The following is an 11,203-nucleotide window of genomic DNA, read 5'->3' as shown; positions in this document are numbered from 1 at the left end:
GAATGTCTATCTGCTGAAGTAAAAGATCAGGAGTCAATAGAGTGAAGGCAAACCTACCTTCTATTTACTGCATGAAAATTCTGTGCACCCGTGCGCGCACGTGTGTGTGTGTGTTTCTGTTATCTTCTTTTCTATTTTTGGTAGAATATAGTAATGCCAGTGCTTAGTGGCACATGCTATGGAAATGCATAACATGTTTCAGTTATGAAAGAACTAAAATATTTATTTTTTCATAAGCTATGGGAAATTCCAACTCTTTGAGGGCTAAAACTAATTCCCACAATTGTTCATTCCCTTTGAAAGCTTCGAGCTCTTTGAATTAAAGGTATTATATCAATTCAGGATATTATTGCTATTTTTATTATCCATCTAGTGGTAAAATTATTTTTATAAAATCAATATGTGGGACTAAAAAATCCACAATTGCTATGCCTTCCTGAAGCATAAAATTACATCATGGTGGACACTGGATGAATCATTTAGTATTTAGGGCTTTGGGATGCCATCAGTACTGAATTAGTACTGTTTCAAGCCTGAAAAAAATAAATGTGGCAGAGACATTGTTCTACACACACCAGACATGTATCCCAGTATTTCTCCTTCCAATTATGGAACCAATAGACAGAAGATGTAATAATCTATGACTCTGAAATTTATTCATTCATACAATGAGCAATTATGGAGCATCTACTACATACAAGATTCAGATCTAGATACTAAAATAATACCTTACACTTTTTTGGCACTTAGTAACTTTGAAAAAAAAACATTCATTTTAAACATTAATAATTAAAATTTTCCTTGGAGGAGTCAAGGTGTCTTCTTAAGGAATATTTCATTTTTCTTGATCTCATCCCTGGAAAGTAATAGGTACTAATCCTTTTTTTTTTTTTTTTTTTTTTTGCAGATGGGAAAATGGTAGGGACAGAGGTGATATCTATGGATAGGAGTCCACATTAAAACAAAAGTTACTTCTCTCAGGGTGTATCAGCAAGCACCCCAGCATCCCCAGGGTGTCTCCCAACACAGGTTCTTGGATCTGCTTTGATAAAGGAAAGCAACTCAAAATGGGTTAACAAGCTTACTTTAATCAGTCAAACATGTATCGTTTACCTAGTTCAGGGGAAAAAGCTCAGCGCCCCGAACTTCAGAATATACAGACAGAATTATCAAGACAGAAACAGATCAAGTAGACAGATTTCAAACTGCCCAACCATTACATCCATACCCAATCAACATCTGGGTTTCAACATTTGTGTTTTTCAAAGCCGAGGAGCTCTGGACAACGGCTTCCCAGAATCCATATCAAATCACAGAACACTTCTCAAAGTGAGCCCCAAAACAAAGCTACACATCAGGGCTTATATAGCCTTCTCCTGGCTCAGAGAATGTAACAACCTTTTGGACCCACTGGCCAATCAAAAAGTATCTATTGAAAAACAAGCCTCCCACCCCAGGCTCCAGGTGCACTTTAGCCTAGGGTCAGGGAAGATCTTTAAATTTACATTCCCATTACACAGGGCAGCTAGGTGTCTCAGTGAATAGAGCATTGGTCCTGGAGTCAGGAGGACCTGAGTTCAAATCCGGCCTCAGACACTTAACACACACACACACACACACACACACACACACACACACACACAAAAGCTGTGTGACCTTGGGCAAGTCACTTAATCCCAATTACCCTCCAAAAAGCAAAAAAAAAAAACAAAACAAAAGTTACTTCTCTCTCCTAATTCCTTCCTTATATCAATATGTGATCATATAATTTGTAATGTCTTTTATATTCCCGAAGAGCCTAAAAATTGGGACTTCATAAAGTGACTAAAAAATACTTCCATAGGAGATCATAGAATATAATTAAACCATTGTAATCATTATAGAAAAAAAAAATCTTGAACACCCCAGATTGAATCTTTACTCTATACTCAAGGGGATAGTAGAGAGAGTCTTCATCTACTTATAGCTGAAAATGTCTGGAATATCATTAGTGTTGTGATATTAGCATTTACCATACTGAGAATTCCAAGTTCTCCAAGGGCTCTTCCCAGAGAAATTTTTCTCCTATTCAGTGCTACCTATATGTTGCTATTTCCTCTCATTGGGCTGGTGGGGGTGGGGCTTGAATTTTCCCTTGGTATTTTAGGAGCATATACTGTTTGCATCTTTGAGAATTTAGGTAAGATAACTAAACATATTGTGCTATGTACAGCTATATTCAAATATAAATAAGAGATTAAGAGATTTTAGGCCTGGCTCTTTCTTTCTCATTAATATAACCTCTTTAGCTGAGAAGACTTTTGTCCTGTTGCCACTAAGGGAAGTTTATTTTATTTTTCTAACACCATACAAAAGTATATTGAATATTGGGTGTCAGGGACTTTGGAGAGGAAAGAGAGGACGCCACCGAGTCAGGCCAGAGCTGCTGCCATCACCATGAGCCGGGGTAACCAGCGTGAGCTTGCCCGCCAGAAGAACATGAAAAAGCAAAGCGATTCAGGCAAGGGAAAACACTGGGATGACGGGCTCTCTGCAGCTGCCCGAAAGCAGAGGGACTCGGAGATCATGCAACAGAAGCAGAAAAAAAGCCAATGAGAAGAAGGAAGAGCCCAAGTAACTCTATGGCTCATGCCTATCTCTCTTGCCCATCAACCATGTGCCTGGAGCCAGTCCCCTCACGCTCTCGCCTCCTCCTGTAGCTCTCACAGGTCTCAGAACTGATGGCATTCCCTTCGCCCTGTGTCTGCAGTGGGTCCCCACTGTGCATCCTTCCCCCCAGGCAGCCTTGCTCTCCTCCAGGGCATTTCTGGGGGTGAGGGGGCTACCTTTACCCAGTGTTTTTTATTCCTATGGGGCTTACCCCAGAGTATTAAAAGTAGCTTTGTAAAAAAAAAAAAAGTATATTGAATATTACTCACCCACCTCAAGGATGTTTCAGACAATAAATTATTAGAAATTCTAATATTTCAACCATTTCCAGGGTCAAGGAATATCAAATTATTCAGCAAAACTGGTGTGAGAGAATTCACAGTGACTCTAGTGTTCATTCTTGATTACTGAGGTAAACAGTTTATTACCTTGCACTCTCAATTCAGTACATATTATTATTATTGGAGAGGGAAGGCAGGGTAATTGGGATTAAGTGATTTGCCCAAGGTCACATGGCTAGTAAGTGTTAAGTGTCTGAGGCTGGATTTTAACTCAGATTCTCCTGACTCCAGGACCCATGCTCTATTCACTGTGCCACCTAGCTGCCCCATAATAGAATTTTTCAAGTAGAAAAAATTCAGCACCTTCATTCTGTGAGGAAAGTTATCATCAATTTACGAAGTATCACTGGTCTCACAGGTTGAGGAATAGGATAGTCTTTAATGTCATTTAGTCCAATCCCTTTGATTTTCCAGCTGAAGAAAGGAGACCCACAGAGTAAGCTTAACGTTCCCAAGACTGCATAGGTACTAAGTGGCACAATTAGGATTTAAGCCCAGGTTCTCTGACTCTAGATAACAGCACTCATTCTATGGCATTGGAACTGGGTGCCTTAAAAGAAATAAGGGTAGGATTATTAAAACTCAGGTTATAGACAGGAGTTCAGTTATCTGCTTCTCTGTTCTGGTAATTATTTTGGTTGAGTTTTCATACACAGCTGTGTTTTTCAGAGAACTCTGTCTCACAACACATAGGGCTTCAGGTGGCAAGGAGTCAGTAGGTGGGTAGGAACAAAACAAAAACCTTTTATGCTTTTGCAGCAAGAGAACTTTTTAGAAAACAGTTTGATTGTGATGGCCCTGCCTTAGCTGACAAGGAAACACTTAAAAAATCCAAATGCTACCTCAGCAACTCATATAGAAAGAAGTATTTTGCCAGCTTCATACATATTAAACTGATCCTGCCATTTGCTCATAAAAAAAAGAAAAAAGAAAAAAAAACTTGGGTGAAGTGTAAAAGTGACTCTTTCTTGGTTAAGTCTTATTATCTTGTCTGTGTTTTCTTTATGTCTCCTTGGCATTTTGGAATTGGCTGTTTTCTTGGACCTTAGAAACACTCTTATAAATGCTTTCCTCTGAGGAAGAATAAATCACCAGCTCATTTCCATGTTTTAAGAGGCTTTGGAAGGTAGAGTTGGGTTCCTTGATGGCACTTACTACAAAAGAATGGTCTTTAAATGTAAGTAATTATATATGGGAAAACATACTGATCTAGGTAAACTTGTGGTTCTGGGGAATTAATCTGGTTACTCATTCCATTCCACAAGGCCACTTGTTGACTTGGAAAGGCTCAATTAACTTGTCACTGAGTTTGGAGATTTAAAAAAGAAAAACAATGAGGACTACCTCAATGAGCTTCAGGGGTACAGGAAGAAATAATCATATATTTGTATAAATAAATAGATCCAAGGGGCGGCCAGGTGGCTCAGTGAGTAAGAGCACCGGCTCCAGTGTCGGGATGACCTTGGATCAAATCTGGGCTCAGATACTCAGCACCACACCCAGAAAAACAAAACTGGCCATGTAACCTTGAACAAGTTACTTAACCCTGATTGCTTTAAAAAAATAAAAATAAAAATAAATAAATAAATAGATCCAGATATTAATATGAGATATTTTTTTTAGGGAAAAAAGGCAATGGCAGCTGGGCAAGACTTTATGTAGAAAATGGTGCTTTTGAAGGAAACTGGGGCTTTAGGTTTGAAAAGGGAATATGTTCCTGGAAAGACAGCCAGTTCAGAGGTATAGAGATGGGAAATGATGTTGTATTTGAGGAACCATAATAGAATTGATTTAGCTAGAATTTAGCGAGCATATAAAAAGAAATCATGTATATGGTTTAAAAGACAGGTTGGGAATAAGTTGTGATGTATATTTGTAGTTGTTGAACAAATGGAGGAGTGCTCATTGAATCCCCTCAAAGAAATATCCTTTTTAACATTGAAAACTGAAAAAGATTATGGACCAGTCCATGAAAATTCAATCATCATTAACAACAAGAAAATTGCCTGACTATATCCAGTTGTAGACTAAGTAGGAAGAGGAACTAGAAAGTACAGTGGTTCCCAGGGATGCACAATTTCATGATTCTCCTAGAAAAATAGAACTTTGGGAGAAATTTTATGTTTTAGAAATTGAGTAATCATAAATTTTTATCAGCAGAAGTGTATGTAATGCTCTTAATAAGAAATTTACCTATTACAATCCATGTACAACTAACTGTTGCCCAGAAGTCCTTGAAGTATGACTGTCAGTTAAAGGGAAAATATATATGTCTATATATGTGTGGGAGGTGGCAGACCTAGAGGGGAAGAAAGAAAGAAAATCTCATTCTGCCCCAATTTTTATGGAAGCATTGGTAGTACCAGGCAGTTAGGTGGTATAGTAGATAGAGTGTCTGAGTGTCCTGACCTGGACTCAGGAACAATCATCTTCCTGAGTTCAAATCTGGTCTCTAGCTATGTAATCCTGGGCAAAATAACCCTTAACTTAACCCTTATTGGCCTCAGTTTCCTCATCTGTAAAATGAGCTGGAGAAGGAAATGGCAAACTACTCCAACATCTCTGCCAAGAAAACCCCAAATGGGATCACAAGGAATTGAACACAACTGAAATGACAGAACAACCGATTGGTGGCTGATAGCTGGGTGAGAGAAATAGAGGAAGTTAAACTGGAGAAGAAGAAAAAAATGTTTCCAAGTAAAATAAAGACCAAGTTCAAACAAGGTTAACAAAAATAACGCTTGAAATGGAAAGCAGATTGGTGTTTTCAGATATGCTGGGCAACGTAAAGGAAGAAACGGTAAAGCTGCATCTTTTATTTGCCTTTGTGCTTTTCTTTATTTTTAAAGTTTAAATTAGTTGACGAGGGAAAGATTTCAAACTCAACTCCAAATAAGTTTTCTTTACCTGAGGTAGGCATTGCCTCTCCCAACCTCACTTCTGTTCCAGCAAGGCAGCTGTGTAAACACCTTTTGCTAAGGAAAAATCGAAGAACTAGACGGACTGGAGAAGAAGCCATTTAAGTCGCAATAGGCTCTGCTTTCCCAGGAATGATTATGCACTTATTATGAATGTGACATTGAAAATCTGTACTTTTTATAGGACGCAGTGGGAAAAAATGTAAGCTGTAAAATGTTGCTTTAAAAACGTGTTTAAAAACAGTGTTCTGACACTTTATTGCACAATGAGCTCTTACATTAAGCATTTATGGCAGCTACAAATTCACAGCATGGTTTTGATGCAGTAATAAAAAGCACCAAAATGGGTCCAACTGACATTTTACAGCCAGAACAAAGGGTTGAAAGTTTAAAGCTTATCTACAGCTACTGTATATTACATATTAGCTACCTTATCTATAACAATATTGAACGTTACTCACCCCCCAAAGAGGCTTCAAGCAATAAATTATTAGTAAATCAGGTATCTCAACCATGTTGAAGGTCAAAGAGCATCAAATTATTTATCAGAAACAATGAAAGAGAATTAAGAATGACTCCAGTGTTCATTCATTCCTAAGTTCATCAGAAACCCATAGTTGCCCAAAGGGATGTTCCTATTTCACTCGGATGGCTCCCCAGTGCAGAAGATGCTGGTAAAGAACCCTGAATGCCACTGGTCATTCTTTCCCTTTAAGGAATTTGAGTGAAAATTATTTGCATGGATGTTCTTTGAGTTCTTCTGCTACCTCCACCCCTCCAAGTCCCAAACACCTTTGGGAAATCAGTGCAGGAATATCTGTGATGCACTTGATTAGTCAACAAAATCACAAAATCAGATATTCCCTTGCCTAAATATAGATAATTAGTGCCATTCTTTTTAAGGAAAAGTGCACATTTCTTTTATTTTTTTCCCTTCCTGACCATGGCTCTTTAGCAATACTGGATTAGAATGTTGGCTGCATAGCATGCTGCCCAGAGCTCATCCAAAATACATGACCACCCCTAAGCTGCTAGAGTGGGGCTTTAATAGAGGGGGTATTTGAAGAGAGGTTTTACAGATGAGCCTGGTAGTTCATACTGAAGGTCTCCTGTGTAAGTCTAGGGAAGACATAGATCGCATAGTATTTAGCTAAGAAAAGCAACTAGACTGAATAATGCACAGAAATTAGTAAGTTTATGGGATCATCTGTGGAAAGAAAACTCACATTATTTCCCTAGGCCAGTGTTCATGAAATTGCTGCTGCTGGAATGCCCACAGCTGGGACATCATGTGATCTGACTTCTTAGTTTCTGCAAATGAAGCCAAGGTGTGCTCTTCCCCAAAGGCCTTCAGCATCAGCTGGAATGCAATATGTGGTGGCTAGATGAGGATTGGGAGAAAGACTGTTTGAGATTTTACTACCTCACTAATTCAGGGATGGGGAACCTGCGGCCTCGAAGCCACATGTGGCTCCCTAGGTCCTTGGTCCTTTGACTGAATTCAAACTTCACAGAACAAATTTCCTTAATAAAAGGATTTGTTCTGCAACACTGGGACTCTGTCAAAAAGTTTCAACCAAGGACCTAGAAGGCTGCATGTGGCCTTGAGATCACAGGTTCCCCATCCTCTGCTCTAAATAAATCAGAATTTAAACAAATCAAATGTATCAACAATGTGGTATAGGAGAATGAATGCTAAATAGAATTTAAGAGGGATTTGAGTTCAAATCCAACCTATGTGACCTTGGGCATGTCACTTAAGTTCAATGGGCCTGTTTGCTGATCTATAAAATGGGTGTAAAAATGTTGGATTGCTGTGAGCATCAAATGAAATAATAAGTGCAAATACCACTTTGTAAACCTTAAACTGCCATGGAAATTTCAATTTGTATTGTTAACAAGAGTCATTTAAGTCTATGCACATGTATATTTTATAATTATTAATCCTCATTGAAGCATTAGGAGGCATTTGACTTTTTAGTCATACTACTTACATATCTCTACACTATTTCATTTGTTCTCTGAATTTTTTTTGTTTTTTTGTGTTCTTTTTTTTTGTTCTCTGAATTTTGATAGGACAAAGCATAAACCAATTGATCATGCTAAAAACATGCCTAATTTTAAAAATTAAATATAAATTGAAAACATATAAATACTTCATTTCTTCAAAGAATGCATTTTCAGTGATAGGAATTTTGCTATTACCTATGGGGCCCAGAATAAATTCCTTTTTTTTTTCTTTTAAGCTAAGATGGCTTTGAATTTCCTTAAGTCATCTGGTATATATTATTGTTCATATTTGAAGATGTTGCTTCACATGGGGATCTCAACGGGTGTGGTTGAAAGACTAATGGATGTGAATAGCTTTGAAGGTCCAAAGCTGCACTCAATGGGATGTTCCTTTCTTCTCATTTTACTCTTTCCATCACCTCATGGACATAAAGCAGACAGGCTATTCCATTGGCACCTGGATAGGAGGGAAGACTTGCAAGATAAAGACCCAGTTAGGATTCTTGCTTCAAAAAGTGGAACAAAGAGGCATGAGAAGAACAGGAATGCTCCTGATACAATCTCTACTCTCCAGTTTCAAATATGTGCCCTGATTAAAATAAAAAAATGTCATGGAGAAAGTAGATTTTGCCAGAAATGGGAGTAACAGTCAGAATTCTCACCAGGAATTCGTAATGGTTTAAGTGTGGAGATGTTCTCATAGATTTCCTTAGGGAACTTCTTATATGGACTGTCCTTAAACTTTTCTCAGGGAATAGTCTTTGTCTATGATGCCAACACAAATGTTTGATTATATTCATTAAGGAAAAAAACAATTAATATTACTGAAAAAATCCCTTAATATTTTCATGACATAACTAATCAATTAAGTTGCTATTTTTGAGGCAGAGTCATGTCTGACTTCAAAGGAGGGAAAATTTTTTTCAAAGGTTTAATAGTAGAGAGGATAGAAACTGAAGCCCTGAGTACTTGGGTTTCTTTAATAAAAACCAAATGACAGGGGCGGCCAGGTAGCACAGCAAGTAAGAGCACTGGCTCCAGTGTCAGAACGACCTGGAGATCGAATCCCGGGCTCAGACACTCAGCACCCACCCAGAAACACCTGGCCGTGTAACCTTGAGCAAGTTACTTAACCCCAATTGCTTAGGGGTGGCCAGGTGGCTCAGCGAGTAAGAGCACCGGCTCCAGTGTTGGGACGACCTGGAGATTGAATCCCGATCGAATCCCGATCGAATCCCGGGCTCAGACACTCAGCACCACACCCAGAAATAAGGTAGCCTTGAGCAAGTTACTTAAAACCCTGATTGCTTTTAAAAAAAAAAAAAAACCAAATGACAAACAATTGCCTAAATCAAATAGAAGCCACATCTGTCCATTTCTCTCTATCAAAAAAAAAAAAAAAATGAAGACATTTTGGCATGGCAGGGGTGGTGATATTAACACCAAAAATAAAAATAATCCTGACATACAGTAGCTAGAGGTAACTAATATGATTCTCTAGTTATCACAGGTATAAAATTAAAGTCTAGTAGCAACAATAAATTTTTTATCAAATATAAGAGACCTTGGCTGTAATCAGGCTGAAGAGCAGTAAGTTGTAACAGAGAAAAGGGCAGGTCTGGAAATTAAGAAGTCTGGGTTCTGGTCCCAGCTTTCCCATTAGCTAGCTATGTGACCTTGGTAAGTCACTGAATCTCCTTAGGCTATTTCCTCATTTGTTTAAGAAAAGAGTTTAGACTAGATGACCTCTGAAGTCTCATCTATGTCTTTAATTCTATGATATCTTCATTCTAAGTGAAGAGAGGTGAGGAGGAAGAAAGAAAGGGAATTCCCAGTTGCCTTTCACTGTCTACCTTTTCTGGATTAGCAGTTTCCTCAGAAAATGATTCAGAGCAGAATCAGACCAAGGAAAATTTGTGAAATAGGCAAAGCTCATCCATGGAACATGACATTCAGTTATCCTTTCTCTTTCCCCATCTCCTAGTGTCCTTTTTTAGGTTCACATACCAAGTATCATTATACTAAAAAAACAAAAACAGGTTAGCTGTGAGGAGGAAACCAGGAGTTAATAGCACATTCCATCTCTGTCATTCTGGCAACACATGCAAGCAGAGCCAGAAGTTTTGACTGTTGTGATGTTTTGTTTGCTTGTTTGTTTGGGGGGAGGGGTATATTTTTTAGGTGACCCAGTCCATTATCATTTCAGTATAGTTTATTTTGGAAGGATGGAAAAATGAGCCAGAAACAACACGTTCCTGGTAGAGTAGGACAGTATGGAATGTGTCTATATGTGAACACTTATTTTTTTGTTCCCTTGTATCACGGTTCTCTGGGGAAATGGGCTTTTTTGTTTTATTTTGTTCTCCTACTCCAAAGGGAAGGTCTATTGGACAAAGAGAACACTGAAGAGATTCAGTGATGAGTCTATCATCTAGTCAGTTACTGTTACTGCTTTAACAGCATCTTCAGAATGAACCCTTTCCTATTTCACTGGGTATGCAAGTACCAAAGCTTGAGGGATCATGTCAGCAGGAAGATGATTTGATACACTAATTCATGCTAAGGTATAAATGAGTGCACGTGGTACTTCTAATGGAATTTGCACTTAGAAGGGAATGGTAGTAAAGAAAGAAGAAGAACTAAATTTTAATGATGAAATTTTCAACACTGTGATATGAGGGTGGTTTCTTGGTGCCATGAAGAGACTTTCTAAACTTAACAAACCTGGGAAGCCCTACCAAAAATTGCAAGTAGTATTAGAGTTTTTTATACCTTGTCATTTTAACATAATGACTTATCTGCCTCATTGGAGGAAAGAAAAATGAAACAGGCTTGATATTTTCAAAGAAGTCTGTATCTCCTTTGATTCTCAAACTTTTTTATTGCATGTCCTAGTTTGATGATGTGAGACTTCTCATGTTGAAATTCTACTGTAACTCTTAGTCCACTTGATAAGTCCTTAAGTCCTAGAAAATGGTAGACTGACCCAATTTTTTTTTTCTTTTTGGAGGGGGGAATGCAGGGAAATTGGGTTTGAATGACTTGCCCAAGTCACACGGCTCATAAGTGTCTCAGGCCAGATTTCAGAATCATCTCTGTATACAATCATATCTAACAATACAATCTAACTATCTATCTATCTATCTATCTATCTAATCATCTATCGATATCTATCTATCGATGTATCTATATCTATCTATATAGATACAATCAAGTATCTATCTATCTAGAGGTAATTCTAGATAGATAGATAGATACCTGATTGTATAGAGATAATTCTAAAAT

The 11,203-nt window shown here is 38.0% G+C and overlaps 1 pseudogene; it reads left to right on the top strand.

Annotated features, from left to right (window-relative positions):
- The first annotated feature begins 2,373 nt into the window (after positions 1-2,373).
- On the top strand, positions 2,374-2,898 carry LOC138172522 (small EDRK-rich factor 2-like; annotated as a pseudogene).
- The last annotated feature ends 8,305 nt before the right edge of the window (positions 2,899-11,203 follow it).

Source organism: Petaurus breviceps, unplaced genomic scaffold (genome assembly GCF_028583685.1).
Source record: "Petaurus breviceps papuanus isolate PSGF00001 unplaced genomic scaffold, PetGlider_PUasm1.0 551, whole genome shotgun sequence".
Lineage (NCBI taxonomy): Eukaryota > Metazoa > Chordata > Mammalia > Diprotodontia > Petauridae > Petaurus > Petaurus breviceps.
The sequence above is the reverse complement of the archived record's forward strand: the minus strand, read 5'-3'. Positions and strand labels throughout refer to the sequence as shown.